Source organism: Erpetoichthys calabaricus, chromosome 8, assembly GCF_900747795.2.
Source record: "Erpetoichthys calabaricus chromosome 8, fErpCal1.3, whole genome shotgun sequence".
Classification (NCBI taxonomy): Eukaryota; Metazoa; Chordata; class Cladistia; order Polypteriformes; family Polypteridae; genus Erpetoichthys; species Erpetoichthys calabaricus.
The window spans coordinates 6345788-6371784 of record NC_041401.2 but is presented as its reverse complement, the minus strand read 5'-3'; the positions used below and the strand labels follow the sequence as shown (position 1 = coordinate 6371784).

At 42.0% G+C, this 25997-nt stretch overlaps 1 protein-coding gene across 1 annotated transcript in view; it reads right to left on the bottom strand.

Moving 5' to 3' along the window:
• itprid2 (ITPR interacting domain containing 2) overlaps positions 1 to 25997 on the bottom strand; it is a 285956-nt gene that overhangs the window by 178957 nt on the left and 81002 nt on the right. Inside the window, exon 2 of the mRNA XM_028806206.2 lies at positions 5563 to 5650. The gene's annotated coding sequence lies outside the window, so the exon portion shown is untranslated. The remainder of the gene's footprint in view (positions 1 to 5562; positions 5651 to 25997) is intronic.

The window sequence follows — 25997 nt, the reverse complement described above, 5'->3', positions numbered from 1 at the left end:
GGCACACGAACACCACAACCTGTAAACTGAACCTACTGTGCTCCACTCTGCCAGCAGTCGGTGTCAGCAAAGGCAACGGATTTACATCTCCACAAAACGAGACCGCTCTACTACAGATATGCTTATGTAATTAAATGACATTTCCCCAGACGCACCCACCCTCCATGATATGTCATCCATCCAGATATTGGATGGAACAGAAACTGATAGTTAGTGAATCGCGGGCTTACTTGTTTAAAAAGAGTGTTTACAGCGATCAGGTTGTAATGCTATTAGCGTGAACTCCTGTAATGTTACTTTCTTGGTTGGCTTTTAAATAAAGTTCGGATTAGTTCCCTTTTTCCCCCCCTGTACTTAAAACTCATTTAAAAAGAGTGTTTATAACAGCGATCTGATTGTAAGGCTATAGTGCGAACTGCTGCAATGTTACAGAGAGAGAGGGCTCACGTGCTGCTGAGCAGGGAGCCTGGGTGTTTGTGTCAGCGTTATTCAATGTTTTTACATTAGTTTACTATTATACTGTGCATTCTATGCTGTAATTAACTATATTTGTGCTTAAAAATCTTTAAAAAAAATATATTTACATACAGTTTGTACGGTCTGGAACGGATTAATTGTATTTACATACAATCCTATGGGGGAAATTGCTTCGGTTCACAACCAAATCAGTTTACGACCAGAGGTTTGGAACGAATTATGGTCGTGAACCGACGTTCCACTGTATACCGAAAAGAGGGACGAAATAGAAAACCAAGAAACCACGGGCATTCAACGCGAGTCCAAGTATCGCGGAGCTACAAATACACCAAAGCTCTTTCCATTCTAACTTTGTGTGCGATACACCGATCAGAGTGCAGGCCATACTTGGCAGATTTAACATTCATTTGGCCCATTATTTATTTATTTATTTATTTTAATTCTGCCATTGCCTTGGGCGCAACACTTCATTGTGGGCTATTTTTCTTCAAATTGCGTCCAATTTTATAAAGACTAAAAAAAAATGTATATTTGCATATCCACGCCACTTCAGCCAATGAACCAACCTTTCTTTCCAGCCTACGATAGTAAAGGGATGATTTATACTTCTGCATCAAGCCCAGGGCACAGCTATAGGAACACCAGACACCATCAAAAGAAACTTTAAACTTCTGCGTCGTGCTGTGCCAGAGACACAGGCCTAAACGTTAGTTGCTGTCTGTCTGCCTGCCTGCCTGCAGTTGCTTGTCTCGTTTACTACAATTTTTGCCCACCAGGATCACTGCTTATCTTGCTACACAATTTTTTTTCCCCCATAGGCAACACATTTGTGCGTCACGTATATTTTTCCACTTTTTAGTACATCCTTTTCATCTTCCAGTTTAGAAGCTGGCGAAACGTGTTTCAGGAAATATGTAGTTACAAAACTGTCCAAAATCAGTGTCATAGGGGTCTGTGTAAAGTTCATGTGAACATGACGCATAATCACATTTTTCAGGAGGTTTGTGTCAGGCTATGACATCGATACGCCATAGGCTTGAGAAAAAAAAAAAAAAAAAAAATCAGCCTTCATATGTCACATTAGCCCTTTTCATTTAAAGTTTAAAACTTCTGAATGGTCCAGCAAGTTTCAAATCATTAAACCAATGACCTGTCCGTCACAGACATTCCTCCCCAATTGAGAAAAACTACACTGTAGTAGGAATCAACCAATTACAGCGGACTACACGGCCCATCAAAAAAAGAAAAAGCGCAAATGGGTATCCAAAACGAACACACGGGTGGGATACCTGCAGTACAGAAAGGATTTGCGGGGTAGCTCTACTGCTGTCTGACCACATTTTGTAAACGCGTGTGGTGGACTGATATCTAGTATATAAGTTGATACAGATATTTTAGGTCTTTATTTGTAAACTAGACAAAGCAAACATATTATTAGATAGTGTTTCAGGAGGACAGCAGTGCTTTGATGTTTACCTAACAAACTCCATCAGGTCTTTATGACAAGCTCAGGATGAGGAATTTATGGTGAGGGAAATGGAGGATCAGACCAGCTTGGCAAGGGTGGCCATGTTTGGAGTTAAGAGACTATAAGCCATTAACTGCAAGAGGACGAGGTGCATTTTTATTGATAAAAAGAAAAATGAATTCTATTGATCTCCAATAGGGCAGCATGGTGGCACGCTGCTGCCTCGCAGTTAGGAGACCTGGGTTTGCTTCCCGGGTCCTCCCTGCGTTTAGTCTGCATGTTCTCCCAGTGTCTGCGTGGGTTTCCTCCCACAGTCCAAAGACATGCAGGTTAGGTGCTTTGGCGATCCTAAATTGTCCCGTGTGTGTGCTTGGTGTGTGGCTGTGTGCCATGCCCAGGATTTGTTCCCGCCTTGCGCCCTGTGTTGGCTGGGATTGGCTCCAGCAGACCCCCCGTGACCCTGTGTTCGAATTCAGCGGGATGGAAAATGGATGGATGGTCTCCAATATGTTGCTCATGAGCTAAGTAGCTCCCAAAGGGTTAATGAATCCTACATAAATTTGAAAATTTGATTAGTCAAATTAGGGCTGGGCGATCTTTCCAAAAAATCATAACACGATCCTTTTAACATAAAATCACAATCCACAATCTGAATTGCAATCTCTCTTTTCAACGTGGCGTACAATTAAGAGAGTATCTGGACTCAGACTCCTCAAGACCCAACACTTGATTTTAAATATCAAACAACGTTGAATTTAATTGTTCTCTCGGTTGCGAGCTAAGTGGAGGTAAGGCACACACCACGAAGATAGCGAATGAGTGAGGAAGGCCCCTCTCCCCTCAGACGCTGCACATTTCTTGGATTCGCACAACTAGAAAATCCGTCCCGCAAGTGAACTCTGATACATAGCAAAATGAGAGAAGTCGCAAAATCAACCGGAATGTTCAAGCAAATTATAGAAAACTACTTGATCTAAATCCGACAAGTAGTTTTCTCATGAAAAGCGGACAGACATACAAACAGACGGACATTGGATTTTATATCCTTCCATTATTCAACCCACTATATCCCAACTACAGGGTCATGGGGGTCTGCTGGAGCCAATCCCAGCCAACACAGGGCACAAGGCAAGAAACAAAACCTGGGCAGGGCGCACACACACACACACACACACACTAGGGACAATTTAGGATCACCAATGCGCCTAACCTGCATGTCTTTGGACCATGGGAGGATAGATTTTATATATTATTAAAACAATGTGCAGTTAAAGTCTCAACTGCATTCTCAGCATTTCTGGAGCTTAGTAGAGCCAGATAACTAGAAGAATCTTCATCAAGCAGCTCTGAAAATGTCTGCTTTGTTTGGGTCTCCATACCTCGGAGTCTGACGTGAATGTCATGAAGTCAAAGTTCAGAACATGACTGACAGACGGACATTTAAATGACTCCATAAGAGTGAACCTGAGTGACTCCGCTCCACTCCACCAGACACCTCAGTGCCAGTCATCTGACTAACTCAAAAACACATCACATGCGCGACTGGACCTGTGAATAAAGTGACACAGGACAAAATGACAAATGAATACGTCATATCGGTGTATTTGGAATTGCATTGTTTTGTATGGACAGCATTCATGTTTTAATTCAATAATGTGAGACACACTAGAAAACGCATACAGACGTACAAAATGCACTTGCAGGTGAACTCGATATTTTTGATTTTTAATGCAAAAGGTGAGTTGTGGACAGCAACATTTTGTAAATCCTCAGGCAAAACAAGCTTATTCAGTTTGTTTGGGTTGAAATAAGCTATGAGAAGAAACGTTAGAAAACATATGGAGCTCTCGGCCATTTTCGTTTTGCAAAAATAGCTCTCAGTGGAGACCCCTGGTCTAAAGAATGGCTATTTATGACTGGTTTTGGAGCTGAAGCCATTCTGTACTACAGTACCCCACTGGTCACTGGTTTGTGTTTTGTAGTAAGAATGCTATAAAGTTGGTCACCTTGCCTTTAACTCTTACTCTCACCATCTGGCCATGAAGAGATGATCATTATGAAGACAACTCCTACTCTACAGCCATACTGAGACTGGCATGTGGACCATTACTCCATTTAAAAGCCATGTGGTAGAAAAGCAAGCCAGACTGAAGATAAGCGGAGAGCCGCCAATGGACAAACACAAGACATGCTGGTCCTTGAGCTGTAAGGGAATGGTGGGCCAATATTCACGTTGTAAAATGAGATTAGACAGCAGTCCCTGTGGACTGTGATGTTTGCTGATGACATTGTGATCTGTAGTGAGAGGTGGAGATCTGCTCTGGAAAGTAGAGGAGTGAAGGTCAGTAGGACCACCAAGACAGAATACATGTGTGTGAATGAGAGGGAGGTCAGTGGAATGGTGAGGATGCAGGGAATAGACTTGGCGAAGGTGGAGGAGTTTAAATACTTTGGATCAACAGTACAGAGTAATGGGGATTGTGGAAAAGTAAAGGAGAGTGCAGGAAGGATGAAGCGGGTGGAGAAGAGTGTCAGGAGTGATTTGTGACAGACGGGTATCAGCAAGAGTGAAAGGGAAGGTCTACAGGACGGTAGTGAGACCAGCTATGTTATATGGGCTGGAGACGGTGGCACAGGAGACGAGCTGGAGGTGACAGAGTTAAAGATGTTAAGATTTGCACTGGGTGTGATGAGGATGGACAGGATTAGAAATGAGGACATTAGAGGGTCAGCTCAGGTGGGATGGTTAGAGAGACAAAGTCAGAGAGGTGAGATTGCGCTGGTTCAGACATGTGCAGAGGAGAGATGCTGGGTATACTGGGAGAAGGATATTAAGGATGGAGCTGCCAGGGAAGACCTAAGAGAAGGTTTATGGATGTGGGGAGTGTGACAGAACAAGATGACAAGGACAGGAAGATATGGAAGAAGATGATCTGCTGTGGCAACCCCTCACGGGAGCATCTGAAAGAAGAGGACGACTCTACTGCCTTCAAATTTTTGGGCATTTTAATCAATAACACACAATTAAATGTGCAACTTAATTTCTGCCCGTTTCTTTACTCTAATGGTGTGAGTTTACAAATGTAGAAGGGAAGTGGGGAGGAAGTGCTGAAGGACCTGATGACAGGGTGCTAAGCGTATGGGAATTTAGACATTTACTAAGGCCTATACAATAACAAGAATAAAAGGGGAAAATAGAGTTACGATAGGACTTTATACGATAATATGGAAGAAAAAATAATTTTCAAAATCAGATAAATAAAAAACAAATGTATTAGAAGGTATGGGAAGATAACCCAAGTCGAAAACAATTGATGGCTTCTTTTCTTTGAGAAAGTAAAAAGGTTAAAGCCTGTGGCACTCCCACTGTAATTATTATGACTGCAATTTATAATAAATCATTAAACATTAAATATATTTGCATATGTGGTAGCATTTTTCTTAATGGTTAAGTCCTGTTTGAACAAAATGTATTTTATTTCACCATATCTTTAATTGTATTGCTCAAGTTTAGACATGCCGCGTCTTTCTGCTAAAAAGAAGAAAAACGTTAACAGACAGGGGCACTTCAGTGACACATTATGAAAGCTATGCAGCCAAAACGGGGCGTCTCTTACCTGCTTTCCTTTTCAAGGTGGAAATAACCGGTTAACTTTTTTGCAGATGCACCTGGACACAGCCCTTCGCTCCGTTATATTGCTTCACCTAAAAGAAAGAAAGAAAAAAACAAAAAAAAAAACGTAACAATTAGTCAAAATGGACTCTGATCTACAGCTAATTTTAAAGAAAGCCATTTTAAGGCTTCATTCTGGGAGTTGTAAACTTCAGAACTTTTAAAATTTAACTATTTGGCCCCACCTACTCATGCAAATAAAGACCAACTATCCAATCAGAGGAGTGACTAATGGCGGTTAGCAGCTTAGGGGTAAGAAGGGTGCATTTGCCACATGCAAAAGTTCGCTGATGACACTGCTCTCGTGGGCTGGAGGAGGAGGAGTATAGGGACCTAATCAAGGACTTTGTTAAATGGTGTGACTCAAACCACCTACACCTGAACACCAGCAAAACCAAGGAGCTGGTGGTGGATTTTAGGAGGACCAGGCCCCTCATGGACCCCGTGATCATCAAAGGTGACTGTGTGCAGAGGGTGCAGACCTATAAATACCTGGGAGTGCAGCTGGATGATAAATTAGACTGGACTGCCAATACTGATGCGCTGTGCAAGAAAGGACAGAGCCGACTATACTTCCTTAGAAGGTTGGCGTCCTTCAACATCTGCAATAAGATGCTGCAGATGTTCTATCAGACGGTTGTGGCAAGCGCCCTCTTCTACGCAGTGGTGTGCTGGGGAGGCAGCATAAAGAAGAGGGACGCCTCACGTCTGGACAAACTGGTGAGGAAGGCAGGCTCTATTGTAGGCATGGAGCTGGACAGTTTGACATCTGTGGCAGAGCGACGGACGCTCAGCAGGCTCCTATCAATTATGGAGAATCCACTGCATCCACTGAACAGGATCATCTCCAGACAGAGGAGCAGCTTCAGCAACAGACTGCTGTCACCGTCCTGCTCCACTGACAGACTGAGGAGATCGTTCCTCCCCCAAACTATGCGATTCTTCAATTCCACCCGGGGGGTAAACGTTAACATTATATAAAGTTATTGTCAGTTTTTACCTGCATTATCATCAATCTTTAATATTGTTTTTTGTGTCTTTAAGGTACTGCTGGAATATGTGAATTTCCCCTTGGGATTAATAAAGTATCTATCTATGGGGGGGCAAACTGATTGCTTAAAATGGACACCATTTTGTAGGACTAGCTGGGACTTTGACCAATTAGCTTCAAAAGTGCCCATAAAATCTGGCAACCCTGAGCCCAGTCACAGGGCGCTCCTGCTTCCTAACATGAAGTCTTGTCCCCTCATCCATGCCTTTTTTTGTAATATACACACACACACACACACACACACTCTTCCTGTCTAAAGCAGCATCACTCAACCTTTCTGGTGTCATGACCCACTTCCCAAAATCCCAGTGTCTGTGACCCTTGGTGAACTGAGCACAAGCATCAGCGCATGGGGTTGGCAGTGGTCCTCCTTGCTGACCTAAATGTGACCGTAAAAGTGATGGGACGGATTGGTCCCCCTAATAAATTGAGTGTGATAAGCAGGCCAGGGAATGGAACACACACAAATCGATCAGAGTGGCGACCCACTCGCAACCCACCACTATTATAAACGGCAACTCCCAAACCACCCAGTGGCTTTAAAACGCTGGTCTAAATGGCATGAATTTAACTGGTTGCTTAATGGCATAGTGCAATGATTTTTTTACAAAGGAAAACAATTTATCATCATGGAGGTTTGATACGTTACTTTACACTCACTTTATATTAGTTAGCCAGCTAGCTATTATCGATACATGTCACACACATACAGTATATACACAGACATGTACAGAAACTGTAAAATATGCCACTGATATAACTATTTTAAAGGCAAGGCAAAGCAGTGTGGTTGAGTTTTCCCCAAAAAAGAAATCCTACTGTTGCTTAAACTGATCTTTGCACCAACGATCTGGCACCTCCACCACCTGATCAAAGCACCATGATGTCCCTACGTTAAAGGCCAGAAGTCCACATGACCGTCATCACCATGTGTGAACCCTGAATACCATGAGAACTGATTGATGTTAGGGCGGCTGGGTGGTCTTGTGGCCTTGGGACCCCTGCAGATTTTATTTTTTTCTCCAGCCGTCTGGAGTTTGTTTTTTTCTGTCCTTGTAAGAGCCATTTCCCTAATCCTTTAAGATTTATGAATACTTTATTAGATGACGTTGCATGATCTATGGGAGGTTCCTATAACACCCATAAGTACAACTGAATTGGCATATTCTTGCCATTTCTAACAGCTTGGAGTAAACATTATTCTTCAGTTGGTGACAGCCTTGCCTGTATAAGGTGTAGAGGCATATGGTTTTTAACTGTGACCGCACGTGATCGTGCTGGATAGCCTACGGGCTCTTTGAATGTGTGAAGTAACACGAAAAGAAAACTTATATACACACCTTATATATTTTCGGCAGCTACAGTCCTCACTGGCCATCTGACCTCACTTTTATTCCATGTTAGTGTTCCCTTATTTTAATTCTTATTTTTGTCTTTTTCCTCTTTCTTCATCATGTAAAGCACTTTGAGCTGCATTAATTTGTATGAAAATGTGCTATAGAAATAAATGTTGTTGTAACGTTGAGACTGCTAAACACAGTACGTGTTTGTATGTTACTGAAATCTGATTCAGACAAACTCCACTGTGACTCCATCTTGCTTTTATGTTGTACGGCTAAGCAGATCTGATCTGTAATCTCCAACTCAAACTGCGCTACTTTTGCTATCAAACGTTTATTCGTGAACTGAAACTGAAGTTATTTTGATTTGAGAAGATTGTTTGAATTCCCTTTTGCACTTTATTACACAGTGTTGACATTCTATTGATGATAATTTTACATGTGTGATATCTTGATATTTATTAGATTAACAGAGTAATCCAAAATTGTGTTAGATTATTTGACTAATTGAAAAAAATAAACCACTAGACTAATAGACAAAAAAAAAAAAAAAAAAAAAAAGCCATTAGGTGCAGCCCTAAAGGCCGCCCAGCCTAACAAATGTTCTTAAGTCGTCTATTTATTTATTTATTTATTTTAAAGGGCTTTGTCTTGCAGGATTCAACATAGGCGGTCTTGCGGCAGATTGGGGTATCCACCTTCATTCAAACATCACAGACGGCCGCACAGGACTTGGATCAGGTGGTAAAGACAAACAGAAACATACACAACCGGTGTCCGTGTACTCCCTGCAGCCCTACATTGGACTCAATACAACTTTATTAGAAAATAAAATAGAACTTTACTTGTCCTCAGGGTGAAATGTGGCTAGAGGGGGCTGGGTGGTCTCGTGGCCTCGGAACCCCAGCAGATTTCATTTTTTTTCCTCCAGCCGTCTGGAGTTTTTTCTGTCCTCCCTGGCCATAAGCACCTTACTTTTATTCCGTGTTAGTGTTCCCCAAGTCTAATTTATTTTGTCTTTTTTCTCTTTCTTCATCCTGTAAAGCGCTTTGAGTGACATCACTTGTATGAAAATGTGCTCTAGAAATAAAATGATGTTGTTTTAACAGAAGCTCTTTAAATACAAACCATAGATGGATAGGTAAATTTTAAAAACACACACACACAGAAAGGACTATTAAGGAAGACAAACTTTGGCCTTGGCGGTCCCAGCGAGGTGCTTTACAGACGTATTGCTGTTTGTATATAAAAAGGACCCCCATCGTGTTTCTTGACCCACTTCTGCTGAATAATTCAATGGCTGAAAGTCCTCAGTGTCAGAGAGGATGTGCAGCGTTGTTCATAATGGCACTCAGTTTTGTTTTTATGTTCTTTATTCTGACAATGCATGCAGGGGAGCTTTTTCTTAATTAAAAAAAAAAAAAAAAAAGGTGTCCAGCACACGGGCTTCCCCTACACAAAGCCTTAAGATATTACAGGCCCATGTTTTCATTACTTCACTTCATTCTACAGATTATATCTGCTCAAAATATTTACATTTCCCCCTCTCCAATTTTGGCAGCTGGGAAACAGATGTTTCTGTTTATAAAAAAAAAAAAAAAAAAAATTCTATAAAACAAAATCTAATCGGGTGGTTTTGCTCAAAATCTGAAGGCTTCCAGCATAGGGCTGATAACTTGTATCTTTCAGACAGAGTGGCTCAGTTTTGATTTGTGTTGTCTGTCTGCGTCATGATGGACAAAGCACTATAAGGCAGCCCCTTGTTCAAGGATATCTAAAACCTACCGATGGCATTAAGTTACCCCCTCATAGCACCGAGTGTCGTACTCAAGGCTGTGGAGTTGGAGACAATTTTGGGTACCTGGAGTTGGGGTCGGAGTCAGCAAAAATGTACCGACTCCGACTCCTAATAAATTTAAATTGTAATGAAAAAAATACAGCAAGTTCAAATGTCCCATTTCACAAACCACAGTCCTTCTCTGATGCAAGAATAAAGCCCAGTGCATAGTTGTGTGAATTTCATCTGAGCCATTATACAACCTGACACTCACATATTGAAATCTGGATTATGGTACATTACAAAAAGTGTTTTCATTTGATTTCAGATCTAATGTGTTTAACAAGTTCATTCGAGTGTAGACAAGTGTAATGATGGAGGTGGAGGTGTGTGTTCAGGGGTTCTTGTCTTTTGTTTAAACTTCCCAATACGGTAGAGAGTCGGCTTCCTAGACAGTAGTTCTGTGGTTAAATGACGACGTGTATGTTGCCTTCCTTCAATCTACATGGAAAATACGTTAGGATATTAAATACAGAGGAGTTGAAGGAAACTCAGGAGTCGGAGGATTTATCTACCGACTCCACAGCCCTGGTTGTACTGTAGCATTGCACCGAGTACCAATACTGAAAGTACAAAAGAACCCAATTTTTAAAACTGTACAGTGCCAGTATTTCAGCAATTTTGGTGCTGAAAGTAAACAGTAAAAGACCCCGTGTGCTCAGATCTTCATTTTTCTACTCCATAACATGCTATAAAACTCCACAGGGGGTCAAAACCCATCCATTCCCTGACTCGCAGCAGTAGAGAATTTAAAGGGGAACCATAAGCACAGGGCGGCACGATGGCACCGTGGCAGCTGGGTTCATTTCCAGGTCCTCCCTGCATATTCTCCCAGTGTCTGCGTGGATTTCCTCCCGCATGAAGGCTGGGTGCATTGGCGATCCTAAATTGTCCCTAGTGGGTGCTTGGTGTGTGGCTGTGTGCCCTGCAGTGGGCCGGCGCCCTGCCTGGAATTTGTTCCTGCCTTGCGCCCTGTGTTGGCTGGGATTGGCTCCAGTTGACCCACCCACCCCTCCAGTGACCCTGTGTTAAGATAAAGCAGGTTGGTGAATGACCATAAGCACATAGAGATAACACTGAGAAACGTGGCAAGAAAGGCCTTGGCTAGGGAGATGACCAGAAGAGCTTCAGGAGTCCTCCACCAAGATGGGAGACCCTGTCAGAAGGATGAACACCCTTGAGAGAAAAACAAAATATATGGCAGCCTGCTTGGAGTTTGTCAAACTACAACAAAACACAGCGACATTTTAAGATGTTTAGTCATCCGTCCATCTGTTCTCAAAACAGGCTTATCCAGAGGAGAGCTGCAGGGAAACTGGGCACAAGGGCAGAAAAAATAAATAAATAAAAAAAATAAATAAATCAGGCCGTGAACAGGACATCATCCCACACTCGCACGGCAACTTAACGACACAAAAATTCACCAAACTTGCATGTCTTTGGACTATGGGAGGAAATCAATGCGGACACAGGGAGAACATGGAAACTCCACATGGGGAACACCCAGACAATGAACCCCAGTCTCCATGTTGTAAGGCAGTACTGCTGCCACTGTGCCACCCTACTTTTTTTTTTTTTTTTTTTTTTTTGCATACATTTTGTAACAAGCTGAGTTGCCACTAGTAGGAGCTGGCATTCCATCACCAGTGGCAAGGACACCTATTAAAAAAAAAAAAAAAACAAAAAACTGGCAAGCCTGCAAAGCCAAAAACAGAATTCCACCTTGTGTGGCAAAGGGTGAGAGTGGCCCTTTTAAAGCCAGCGAGAGACCTAAAACAGTAGAAAGGTGTCAGAATGGATTCTCTTAATGGCCGACACTGCAACATACACATAGTTAGGTCCATAAATACTTGGGCAGACAACTTTCTCATTTTGGTTCTGTACATTACCACAATGAATTTTAAATGAAACAACTCAGATGCAGTTGAAGTGCAGACTTTCAGCTTTAATTCAGTGGGGTGAACAAAACGATTGCATAAAAATGAGGCGTAACTAAAGTATTTTTTGAACACAATCCCTTCATTTCAGGGGCTCAAAAGTAATTGGACAATTGACTCAAAGGCTATTTCATGGTCAGGTGTGGTCAAGTCCGTCGTTACGTCCTTATCAATTAAACAGATAAAAGGCCTGGAGTTGATTTGAGGTGTGGTGCTTGCATGTGGAAGATTTTGCTGTGAACAAACAACATGCAGTCAAAGGAGCTCTCCATGCAGGTGAAAGAAGCCATCCTTAAGCTGCGAAAACTGAAAAACCCATCCGAGAAATTGCTCCAATATTACGAGTGGCAAAATCTACAGTTTGGTCCATCCTGAGAAAGAAAGCAAGCACTGGTGAACTCAGCAACGCAACAAGACCTGGATGTCCACGGAAGACAACAGTGGTGGATGATCGCAGAATCATTTCCATGGTGAAGAGAAACCCCTTCACAACAGCCAACCAAGTGAACAACACTCTCCAGGGGGTAGGCGGGCGTCTCGATATCCAAGTCTACCATCAAGAGAAGACTGCATGAAAGTAAATACAGAGGGTGCACTGCAAGTTGCAAGCCACTCATAAGCCTCAAGAACAGAAAGGCTAGATTGGACTTTGCTAAAGAACATCTAAAAAAGCCAGCACAGTTCTGGAAAAACATTCTTTGGACAGATGAAACCAAGATCAACCTCTAACAGAATGATGGCAAGAAAAAAATATGGAGAAGGCGTGGAACAGCTCATTATCCAAAGCATAGCACATCATCTGTAAAACACGGTGGAGGGAGGCAGTGTGATGGCTGCTAGTGGCACTGGGACACTCGTGTTTATTGATGATGTGACACAGGACAGAAGCAGCCGAATGAATTCTGAGGTGTTCAGAGACATACTGTCTGCTCAAATCCAGCTAAATACAGCAGTCACATTGATTCATGATACAGATGGACAATGACCCAAAACATACAGCCAAAGCAACCCAGGAGTTTATTAAAGCAAAGAAGTGGAAAATTCTGGAATGGCCAAGTCAGTCACCTGATCTTCAACAAGTGAAATGCCTGCTCAGTTGGGTGAAGACTAAACTTCAGACAGAAAGGCCCACAAACAAACAGCAACTGAAAGGCCTGGCAGAGCATTAAAAAGGAGGAAACCCAACATCTGGTGATGTCCAGGAGTTCAAGACTTCAGGCTGTCATTGCCAGCAAAGGGTTTTCAACCAAGTATTAGAAATGAACATTTGATTTCCAGTTATTTCATTTGTCCAATTACTTTTGAGCCCCTGAAATGAAGGGATTGTGTTAACAAAATGCTTTAGTTGCCTCACATTTTTATGTAATCGTTTTATTCACCCCACTGAATTAAAGCTGAAAGTCTGCACTTCAACTGCATCGGAGTTGTTTCATTTCAAATTCATTGTGGTAATGTACAGAAACAAAATTAGAAAAAAAGGTGTCTGTCCAAATATTTATGGACCTAACTGTATACATTGAGACAGACACACACAGGAAATGAACTTAAAGATTTCTACTTGCGTCTGAATGAAAAGACAAGCTGCTGGACATGTCCATAAAGGCAGCTCACAAGTTGATCATTAAAAAGGATAAGCAGTGATGCAATAATTGGGGAAAAAAAGGCACAAAAGGCTAAAAAATAAAGACAAAGCCACCCTTCTTATCTGAATGCAGAGCATGAAAATTTTCATTAGTGCAAAATATTCAAACTTGTTGTGAAATCTCAAAATCTGAGCAGAGCTTTGTGACAAACCAGGCCATGAAGTCACCTTGTCACAGTCACAGACACTCCCGTGGCCCCATCCCATCATACCAAACACACCCTTAAAAACCCCCGCCCATAGTCATGTCACAAATTGTCGTCATAAAAGGCTACAACAGATGCGGGAGGATATGACGCCCTTTACAAAAACACGGGGTCGTTTAAAAAGTTCTATGCTCATCACCATTCAAAAGGTTTTTAAGTTTAAGACTGAATGGGAGGTTCTACTCTACAGTTATTATTTTGTTCTTTTTATCGCCTTATACAATTTCTTGTATTAGGAATTTGCTAGTTTTTGCATACCCCTTGGGGTCAAAGCGCAGGGTCAGCCATTGTACAGCGCCCCTGGAGTAATTACAGGTTAAGAGTCTTGCTCAAGGGCCCAGCAGAGTAGGATCTCTTTTGGCAGTGACGGGGATTCGAACCGGCAACCTTTGGGATACCAGCACAGATCCTTTAGCCTCAGAGCCACCACTCCACCCCATCTGAAACATGGGATAAGAAATGAGGAGACCAAAGCACAAACAAAAGGGGGCTTTACCTTGAAAGCAAGGGAAACGTTACAATGACAGCACAAAGCACAACAGGGAAGGTTTGGGGGGTACACTGGCACACACTTCCCATTCGTAGACTTCTCATCTGCGTTTAATACCATCCAGTAGCGCCTTCTTGAGGAGAGAGTGATCGAAGATTTTAACGTGGCCTTTAAATTTGGTTGGGGTGGCTGACAGAGTCCTGTCTAATTACAAAGTCCAAGGGTGAAAATGGCGTCCGGTCTGACAGGGGGGTCCTCAACCTCTGAAGGGGATCCTGTGGATGTGCGCTTTCAACACTTTTGTACATTCTCTACACCAGGGGTCTGCAAGTGTTTGGGAAACACTGCTCTAAATAAAGAAAGACACCCATACGGCAAAAAGTAAAAATTTAAGGCGGCCACACATACACCCCAACACCTCCCGTTCCACCTTAAAATTACCACTACAGAAATATTTTTGAAGATGTTAAAGATGCCTTGTTTTTTGGATGGGGGGGGGGGGGTGTAGGGTGGGTCTTTCAAGTACAATTCAACATCTGAACCTGAACTGCCCCCCCAAGCTGGAGCACAAGTACAGCACAGGAAAAGTGAGAAACAGGAAAGCAACGGCAGCACTTTAGTCGTAAGCCAGCGATACCCAGATTTGTGTTTATAAAGACATCGCTGCCAAGCCAAGATGAGCATACTTTCAATGTGGCCCGCTAAGAACAGCCAAGTTCAGATTGGTTTGCCAGCAATGGCAGCACATTATTCAGACTGAACAAAATGTACTAAACCCAAAAGCAACACTGCCACACTAGAAGGGCTATGTAACAAGAACACTGGTGGCAGCCTGGCACAACCAAACCCCGACACGACGACGACTGCACTCTTGCTTTAAGCGGACGTCTATTAACTCTTCCTCAGCATTTCCTACACAAATCTGTCCTTGTAGTGAGGTAAGGAGTCGGTTGGCAAATGCAGATACAAAAAATGAAAGATGACAGAGCGGACTGGGCGGTCTCGTGGCCTGGAACCCCTACAGATTTTATGTTTTTCTCCAGCCTTCTGGAGTTTTTTTTTTTTTTTCTGTCCACTCTGGCCATCGGTCCTTACTCCTTCTTATGTTAACTAAGGTTGTCTTATTTTAATTTCTTATTTGTCTTTTATTCTTCTTTTCTTCATTATGTAAAGCACTTTGAGCTACTTTTTGTATGAAAATGTGCTATATAAATAAATGTTGTTGTTGTTGTTACTGGCTTCTTTCCACCTGTGATCAGTTGTAATGAGTGTGATTAGTGAAGCTGTTCCTGGCTCATTCATTCCCTTGCTTGGTAGTGCCACTGACAGCAAACAACTGACTATGGGTGGCAGGCCACTTTCAAAAGATCTCAGGGATGGAGTTGTGGACAGACATAAGGCAGGAGATGGAGACAAAATCATCTCAAAGGCTTTATCAATCCCAAGGAGCTCAGTAAGGTCCATCATAAATAAGTGTTTGGTACTACTAGGACCCTCCCTGGATCCTCCAAACTGGATGAGAAGAGCAAGGAGGAAACTGGCAAGAGAGGCTACTGAGAGGCCAATGGCCACTTTGAAGGAGTTATAGGATTTGATGGCACAGAGTGGTCATTAATGGTGTGCATGTGACAACAATTTCACAAGCGCTCCACAATTTTGGCTTGTTCGAGAGGGTTGCAAGGAAAAAGCCACTTCTCAAGAAAGGCCACATTAAGGCTCGTTTAAGCTTTCCGAGAGTGCACCTTGAAGGTTCTGGTGCCAAGTGGAAAAAGGTCTTCTGGTCAGAGGAGACCAAAATCAAACTATTTGGCCTCAATACCAAACGGTAGATCAATGCAGCTCACCATCCACAACTCACCATTCCTACAGTAAAGCATGTTGTGGGAGGCCAGGGGCTCTCGTTAGGGTAGAAGAAAAAATGGATGGGGCAAAATATCATCAAATTCTTGAGGAAAGCCTGCTACCCTCTGCAGAAAGTTGAAGATGGGCAGAATGTTCACCTTTCAACACGACAACGACCCGAAGCACATAGCAAAATGGATCACACAGTAGCTGAAGGAGAAAAAAGTGAACGCCCTGGTGTGGCCAGTCAGAGTCCAGACCTATGTTAACTAATGTCTTATTTTAAATTTCTTATTTTGTCTTTTATTTTTCGTTTCTTCATTATGTAAAGCACTTTGAGCTACTTTTTGTATGAAAATGTGCTATAGAAATAAATGTTGTTGTTGTTGTGTGTGCGTGTATGCAAGATGGGGTCTGGGGTTGAGCCGTCAGGATTTTAAAGTTCATATTCCCCTTTAGTGTTCGGTGGAAGAAAAAGTTTAGGGTAATATAGCATTCATCTTTACAAAATAGTATAAATAGGTTAATAAATGTCAGAAACAAGATGAGGGTCAAGAGAACAAAATGTGCACTGAAATATAAGAATTGGTTTAGGAAAAAATACTGAAAGAATGTACCAGAAGAAAGGTTGATGGAATATACAAAATGTACTGAAGGACGACTAAGAAAATCAGCAGATGTTCTATAAACGAGGATGGACAACTGTTACATGCACAGAAATTTCAAGGGTGGTGGCTCATCGCAAAAGGTATCGGATGAATCCTCCATCCACCTCACCTGCATGTCTTGTGGTGTCCCTCAGGGGTCAGTCCATTAAATTTTTCTACTTTATATCCTTCCTTTGGGTCAGATTATTCGCAGACATGGCCTTAACTTCCACTGTTATGCAGACAATAAGACAGTTGTACCTTAGTACAGACTCCCCTACAGATTCACCTCCAAGCACACTCACTGAATGCATCGCTGATCTTAAGCTATAGATGAAAAATTACTCTCTCAAACTTAATGCCAATAAAACATTAAACATAAAAAAATTTGTTGGTCTACTCGTCAAACCTGCGCCTGTTGTCAGAAATCTTGGTGTTTTGTTTGAATCATCACTTAACTTGGAGTTACGCATCAGGTCTCTTTCCAAAATTTCATTCTATCATCTTCGTCACATTGCCCACCTCCGTCCATTTCTGTCCTTGTTCGATGCTCAAACTCTGGTTCATTGTTGCATAACGTCTTGTATTGATTACTGTAATTCCCTCTTCATTGGCCTCCCTGCAAAATCTACACAGAAGCTCCAGTATATTCAGAACTCCGCAACCAGAGTCCTCACCGACACAAAGCGTTTTGCTCACATCTCGCCTGTTCTCGCCTAACTTCACCGCTTCCATCAAGGTTTAATTCAAGATTCTGCTTCTTCCTTCAAAGCCCTACATAACCTTTGCCCCCCTCTACCTCACTCAGCTCCGAGCTCCTTACACTCCTTGTCGCTCTCTCAGGTCCTTGAGCAGTCATCTCCTTACTGTCCCCACGCACCAGACTCTCCACCTTGAAAGGGCAGGCAGGTCCTTCAGTGTTACAGCACCTCAACTCTGGAACTCTCTTCCTCAGTCTCTCCGAGTTTGCTCCTCTATCTGCACTTTTAAAATCGCAACTGAAAACTTTCCTCTTCTACGAACTTTTGTCATCTGTGTAACTTTTTTTTTACTCTATGTAAAGCGACCTTGGGTTTGTGAAAGGCACTCAATAAAATGGAACCTATTAGGAGAACCAGAATATCAGACTTTTACAGTCGACCCTTGATATACAACCGGCCTGACATGCAAACAACTTGGTTTACAACCAAAAATTTTGTTTTGAATTACGACCAACGTCTTGCGTTAAGACTCGAATGCGGTCATGTGTATCCGCTTGTGCGATTTGTAAACAAACAGCCGAGAGCGTTCGTGTCAGTCAGAGCCCAGATACACGCGTTTGTGGACGTAATTTCGGTCAGTGCAGCGATTTATATAATTTATTTCGATAATTGCTAAGGAAGGAAGAGAAGGAAACGAAAGTAAAGAACGCGATCACAATCGAAACAAAGAAGGAAATTGTGCGGAAATATGAGCGTGGCATTCGTGTGACCGATCTCGCTAATATGTACAGCATGTCAAAATCCACCATCTCGACAATTTTACAAGGAAAAGATTTGTATAAGGAGGCTCCTTCCAAACAATAACCACCTTCCATTTCATTCTCTTCCTCCTCCCTTCCTGCAACCCAAAGATGTCAAATTAAATGGTGAGTACAGTATGAAATTGTTGTTTCTGGTAGGCTAGGCACTTTTTATAACTTTTTGGTTAGTACATTAGAAAAATTATTGGTGTTTTAGTAAATTATGCACATTATACAACCCTTTTTTATTATGAAAAGGTTAAGTAAATGTTGCTGTGGGAGGTTCGGAACACATTATGGGTATTTCCATTATTTCTTATGGGAAAAATAGTCATGACTTACAACCAGCCCTCGCGAACGAATTGAGTTCGTAAGTCAAGGGTCCACTGTATTTGATATAAATCATTTGGGTGTAAACCAATGAACAAACCAGAGTAAAATGTATGCATCAATTGACACACTATGTAAATTCAACCATTTATAAACTGAACCTCTATAGTCTTTGTTTCTCTGACCAGGCGGTAACGGACTGCTTTTGAAGAATCCTCCCTCCAAGGCATTTTGCAGAGGCAGAATTAAAAAAAGATACAATGAACAGCTTTTCTCCTGTCGGATGACTGAATTGTTCGGTTAGAGAACGTCTCTTTCTTTAATAAGACGTTACATTTCGACCACAGTTTACAGCACAAGGCAGCCAACAAGCTCAGCTGCTGCAACAAGCCTCTAAAACCACACCATGTGAGAAAGCACTTGTTGTCAAATTACCACTGTGCACGTCCGGTCGTTTTAAAATTATTATTTGAAACCGTGATAAAACAAAAAGAACCACCACCATAATTAAACACAATTACATCATTTCATTAAAGAAAAGCCACATAGGACTCGGGATGAGAGGCCAACCATCACAAACACCCTTAATACACTGAAATCACAAGGCACTTCACAAGTATAGATGCACTCGTCGTGCTATTCTCTCCAGCAGAGGGCGCTTGATCCCTGGGATCTTTATAGAAATGCAGGTCTATACTTGAACCCGCGTATAAAAACCCTTCAGTGACCACGGCTGAAATAATCAGAAGAGAAATAGGGTGCAAAAGATATATACAGTGGGTATAGATAAGAATCCCCCCCCCCCTTTGAAATATTCCTTTATTTTTGCTTTACAGCCTTAAATGAAAACACACAAACTAATATTTCTTCCCAGCTTTACTTACTCAATGCAACCTCTAACATCCAAGTGAAAGATATCACAGCTACAGTTCAGAAAATTATAAAAATCAAAAACAAGACCTACTGAGATTAAAAAAGGACCCCCCACCCCATGTCAATGTCATTTTGTTGACCCACCTATTACTTTAATGACAGCCTTCTCTATCAGCTTTGCACACCTAGACTGAGCCCACTCAATATTTGCCCCCTACTCTTCTTTACAGTTTAACTGTTCAAGTTTGGTCAAATTGGATGGGAAGTGTTGGTGGTCTGCCATCTTCAGATCTTTCCACAGATTTCTAGTGTGATTTAGGTCTGGACTCTGACTGGCCACACCAGGGCGTTCACTTTTTTCTCCTTCAGCTACTGTGTGATCCATTTTGCTATGTGCTTCGGGTCGTTGTCGTGTTGAAAGGTGAACATTCTGCCCATCTTCAACTTTCTGCAGAGGGTAGCAGGCTTTCCTCAAGAATTTGATGATATTTTGCCCCATCCATTTTTTCTTCTACCCTAACGAGAGCCCCTGGCCTCCCACAACATGCTTTACTGTAGGAATGGTGAGTTGTGGATGGTGAGCTGCATTGATCTACCGTTTGGTATTGAGGCCAAATAGTTTGATTTTGGTCTCCTCTGACCAGAAGACCTTTTTCCACTTGGCACCAGAACCTTCAAGGTGCACTCTGGGAAAGCTTAAACGAGCCTTAATGTGGCCTTTCTTGAGAAGTGGCTTTTTCCTTGCAACCCTCTCGAACAAGCCAAAATTGTGGAGCGCTTGTGAAATTGTTGTCACATGCACACCATTAATGACCACTCTGTGCCATCAAATCCTGTAACTCCTTCAAAGTGGCCATTGGCCTCTCAGTAGCCTCTCTTGCCAGTTTCCTCCTTGCTCTTCTCATCCAGTTTGGAGGATCCAGGGAGGGTCCTAGTAGTACCAAACACTTATTTATGATGGACCTTACTGAGCTCCTTGGGATTGATAAAGCCTTTGAGATGATTTTGTCTCCATCTCCTGCCTTATGTCTGTCCACAACTCCATCCCTGAGATCTTTTGAAAGTGGCCTGCCACCCATAGTCAGTTGTTTGCTGTCAGTGGCACTACCAAGCAAGGGAATGAATGAGCCAGGAACAGCTTCACTAATCACACTCATTACAACTGATCACAGGTGGAAAGAAGCCAGCTCTTTGTAGTTAGGGTTCTCACGGAGTCACTTGATGCTGATGGTTATACAGACTTCTGGCTTTTAATCCATCCATCATTGTTGGAACATCATGGTGCTTTGGGTAGATGGTGGTGGCACAAGCCACCACCAATAGGACACCGGAAAAGGAAACAGAAGAGAGAGTAGGGGTTAGTACAGATTTTGAATGGTTATTATAATGAATTGGATATACAGAGTGTCAGGATTAAATTACAGTGAAGTTATGAGAAGGCCATGTTAAAGTAATGTGTTTTCAGTAGTTTTTTAAAGTGCTCCACTGTATTAGCCTGGCGAATTCCTACTGGCAGGCTATTCCAGATTTTAGGTGCATAACAGCAGAAGGCCGCCTCACCACTTCTTTTAAGTTTTGCTCTTGGAATTCTAAGGAGACACTCAGCTGAGGATCTGAGGTTGCGATTTGGAATATAAGGTGTCAGACATTCCGATATATAAGACGGGGGCGAGATTATTTAAAGCTTTAAAAACCATAAGCAGAATTTTAAAGTCAATTCTGAATGACACAGGTAACCAGTGTAGTGACATCAAAACTGGAGAAATGTGTTCGGATTTTCTTTTCCTGGTAAGGATTCTAGCAGCTGCATTCTGCACTAACTGCAAACGATTGATGTCTTTTTTGGGTAGTCCTGAGAGGAGTGCATTACAGTAATCTAGTCGACTAAAGACAAACGCATGAACTAATTTCTCTGCATCTTTCGATGATATAAGAGGTCTAACTTTTGCTATGTTCCTTAGGTGAAAAAATGCTGTCCTAGTGATTTTATTAATATGCGATTTAAAATTCAGATTACAATCAACGGTTACCCCTAAGCTTTTTACCTCCGATTTGACTTTTAATCCTAATGCATCCAGTTTATTTCTAATAGCCTCACTGTATCCATTATTGCCAATCACTAAGATTTCGGTTTTTTCTTTATTTAATTTGAGAAAGTTACTATTCATCCATTCTGAGATACAGGTTAGACATTGTGTTAGCGAATCAAGAGATTTAGGGTCATCAGGTGCTATTGATACATACAGCTGTGTGTCATCAGCATAGCTGTGGTAGCTCACGTTATGTCCCGAGATAATCTGACCTAATGGAAGCATGTAGATTGAGAAGAGCAGCGGACCCAGGATAGAGCCTTGTGGAACACCATATAGAATATCATGTGTCTTTGAGTTATAATTACCACAACTAACAAAGAATTTTCTCCCTGCCAGGTAGGATTCAAACCAGTTTAAGACACTGCCAGAGAGGCCCACCCATTGACTAAGGCGATTCTTAAGAATATTATGATCAATAGTGTCAAATGCGGCACTCAAATCTAAGAGGATGAGAACAGATAAATGGCCTCTGTCTGCATTTACCCGCAAGTCATTTACTACTTTAACGAGTGCAGTTTCTGTGCTGTGATTTGTTCTAAAACCTGACTGAAATTTATCAAGAATAGCATGTTTATTGAGGTGCTCATTTAACTGCAATGGAAATGGTGGGCACTGACACCTGATGGGAGTTTATGGGGGGGGTCCTTTATTAATCTCAGTAGGTCTTGGTTTTGATTTTTTAATAATTCTTCTGAACTGTAGCTGTAATAATCTTTCACTTGGATGTTATAGATTACAGTAATCCCTCGCTACTTCGCGGTTCACTTTTCGCGGATTCACGACTTCGCGGATTTTATATGTAAGCACATCTAACTATATAACGTGGATTTTTCGCTGCTTCGCGGGTTTCTGCGGACAATGGGTCTTTTTACTTCTGGTACTTGCTTCCTCAGTTGGTTTGCCCAATTGATTTCATACAAGAGATGCTATTGGCAGATAGCTGAGAAGCTACCCAATCAGAGCACGCAGCCAAGTTCCTGTGTGCTGCTGATTGGCTCAGCGACGGAGTGCTGCATTAACCAGGAAGTCTCATCTCACTCATTCAGCATTAACGTGCTACTGCTTCAGGGGCCGTGTCCAAGCGCCAACAAAAGATGCAAATGATTGCAGAAAAGGTAAAAGTTTTGGATATGTTGAAGGAAGGGAACAGCTACACCGCTGCAGACACCATTACAGCATCAATGAGTCCACGATTCTTTTTAATTAAAAAGGAGGAAAAGCATATAAGATCTACGGCCGCAGTGTCCTTTAACCAGGGCGCAAAACGAGTTGCAAGTGGACGTGATAAGGCAGTAGTCTGGATGGAATCTGCTTTAGGAATCTTTGCAACAAGGTCGACGACGTCATGACCGCCTACAAGCTGCTACGTGTACTTCGCTATACAGTAAGTGTAAACTTATCTACCGATTTCATATTGCTTAGCAGTTGTCCCTGTTATTAACAGAGTAAAGGGTGGGTTGTAAACAATACAGGGAGGGTTTAAAAACGTCCAAATACACGTTAAATAATTAAATAAATACGGTGTCCCTACTTTGCGGAAATTCAGTTATCGCGGTCGGCCTTGGAACCTCTCCTGCGATAAGTGAGAGATTACTGTACATTGAATAAGACAAGCTGGAAAAAAATATTAGTTTGTGTTTTTATTTAAGGCTGTAAAACAAAAAAAATTGGAATATTTCTAAGGGGGGGGGGGGATTCTTTTCTATACTCACTGTAAATAGATTTAAACTTGCTTTAAAATGCAGCTTTCACTCCTAATAATTGTACATGCATATCCAGGCCGAGGAGAAGCCGCTGGGTTAGTCATTTACATTAACTTGTTCTTAAATGTTGATGTTGTTGAATCTTCATTTATATAGCACATTTTCATACAAAAAATTCAGGCCCCTCAATTGTTTTTTTCCCTTAATTAGCTGCCAAACAATCATAAGATATAAAATGAGCCAAAACATGGCCAGCCAACTGTTCATACAGTATGTGTGTCTTCCATCCATCCTTCCTCTCTATATAGATCTCAATCCAACAACCCAACCTGGTTAACCAGCACTCTGACAGCCTTCTGACAGCACGTTCTTGGACAAAAATTCAAAAGATAGAAACCGATATAAAAAAAAAAAAAAAACCCAAAAAACATACATACATCAAGGCCAAACAATGAAGAGAGATCAAAGTTCACTGCACAGATCTGTACTTGTTGACAGCAGCAGAACATTACAAGGTGGCACACAGTGGCCAGGAAGAAGAGGTTAAGAGCTGCTGTTTGCCACCTCATCCTGCACACCAACCTAGCCAGGCCAAGTCGAACGTGAAGGTGCCCAGTCCTTGATGCCCAATGCTGACTGAAGGGTTTCTTCTCCATTTATTTAGAAATCAACACTATTGGTTAAGAGAACAGGCCATTTCATCTAAGGCCCTGTGGCTTGCTCTGGTTAGCAACACCGACATGAATTACTGAAAGGCAGAATGAGGAAAAACAAAATAAATCATTTAAGGGAGAAACACGAGCTCCCATCAGGACATTTTATTCAAAAATAAAAAAAAAAAAACGCAGCAATGTGACAAAAGCACGCCAGTGAAAATGAAAGCAAGTTGCAGGCTACACTTTTTTTTTTTTTTTTAAATCCACTTTCATTAATGGCATTGTACCGGATTGTGTGGTTCGTCGTAGAACGCTTACCCAAGCACCATTTTTATTCTGGGAAGGGTTCTTTGTGCTTTGAAAGGCTTCCTTAACTCTTTTAGGGCTAATTTTTTTTTTTTTTGTTTCTTTTCTCCCAGGGCTGAATATTTTTCCAAAAACTAACATTTTTTAAAAAAGAACACAAAGCAATTGTTTAACATATCAAATCAACAAAAAATATTTCCTTTTGACAAATGTTACTGTCTTGCATGTTGTATGAGCCTGCATACTCTATGATTTCACATACATATCACATACATTTTACACAGCAAAGTCTGATCTCGCTCAAAGCAGCCAATTTCAGTCATTGTCACACTGCACTCCTTACAATACGTGTTGCTTTGGTGCCTATTTTTCAATTGTCTGTTGCTGCACTTTCTCACATATATTGTTAGTGTGTACTGTAGAGAGACAAGTCACCCATTTGCCATCGTGCCATGCCACTGCCACCAAGTTTTCTGCCTGCATGAAAACCGTATTGTCACCTCTTTTCATCTTCTGAAACTTTATGAACTTTATGTATGGCATTATAGCCTGGCTCACCCCATGGGATTTGCTTCTGTTTATTACAGAAGTGAATAAAACTTTGCAGCAGCACATACCTAAGCCACCAGGGGACAAAACACGTTTGGACCAATGCTCCCTGAAGTTATATCACCAGTTCTGTCCCATCTCTATTTGTAATGCCACAGCGCGCTTCATCTCGTCTTTCGTTGTGGGTTTCCACTTTGAAAAACGAGAATGCGATGCAAACGCAGCCCGCGATTCAAAAAAAAATCTCTGCCTACCTGTTTGTCTCGTCTGACAGTAGCTGAAAAGCAGCATCAGGAGAGAGCAGCCTGAAGTACAGCAGCTGGTGATCTGTCGTGTCCAAAAGCAAGCCATGCCGTCTTGTAAACTCCGGTAGCCAGATCGGCTCTCAACGGATCAATGTCTGTGTATTTATCCCATGCGAACCTTGCCGTAGATGCATCGGCTGCGCGAAGGCACTCAGCTGGCAGCAGATCCGCTGGCGCGGCATCGGCTGGTGTCTGATCAGCTGATGCCTGCTTCTAACTCTCTTGCTCAATCTCCTGATCACTGCCAATAAAATCCGATTCTGAAAAATCAAGAGTCCGACTCCGCGATAATGCGCAAAACATCGTCTGCCGAGTGTTTTCTTTTCTGCACTTGCTTCGCTGCCTTTTCACATGTCGGTGCCATCTTGCCTTTGTTTACATTTCGCAACTCACGCACACGCAAGGTTTAGTTGCCGAGTCAACGAGTCTAGCATTCCTCCAAGCACAGAGGGAACGCCTGTGACGTGACAGTGAGATTTGTCGCCATTAACAGCTGATTGTCGCCCCCTATCCCTGGATGTCGACATTAGCCTTCAACCCCTCCTGTCGACAAAAGTCGACATCCGCCCTAAAAGAGTTAAAACGTAGAAATACACACCTGAAATCTTTAATGTTTGGTAGGCTACCTAGGAGGATACTGACAGAAAAGAAAACTTGAACTTCGCTTGTGTAGTTGCAATAATAAAATAGAAAAATAAAATAAAATAAATACGAGCCATTGGTAACACATTTGTGAAATACTAATCTACTCATGGTTATTTACTGCATGGAGCCCATTTCAGATCTAAAATAAAAGGGTCTGTCTACAGTTGTGGCAAAACATTTTGAGAATGACAAAAATATTAAATTTTCACAAAAGGTTGCGGTCTCAATTTTTAATGATGGCAGTTTGATCACTCTTCAGAACATTCTGGAGTCAATGCAGATGAATTGTAAGGTCCTTCTTTGCCATGAAAATGAACTTCATCCCAAAAAACCCATTTCTACTGTATGTCAGCCCTGCCACAGATGGACCATCATTGCTCGGCAAACAATGGGCTTCACAGGCAAGGATAGTAAGACTGCACCTCA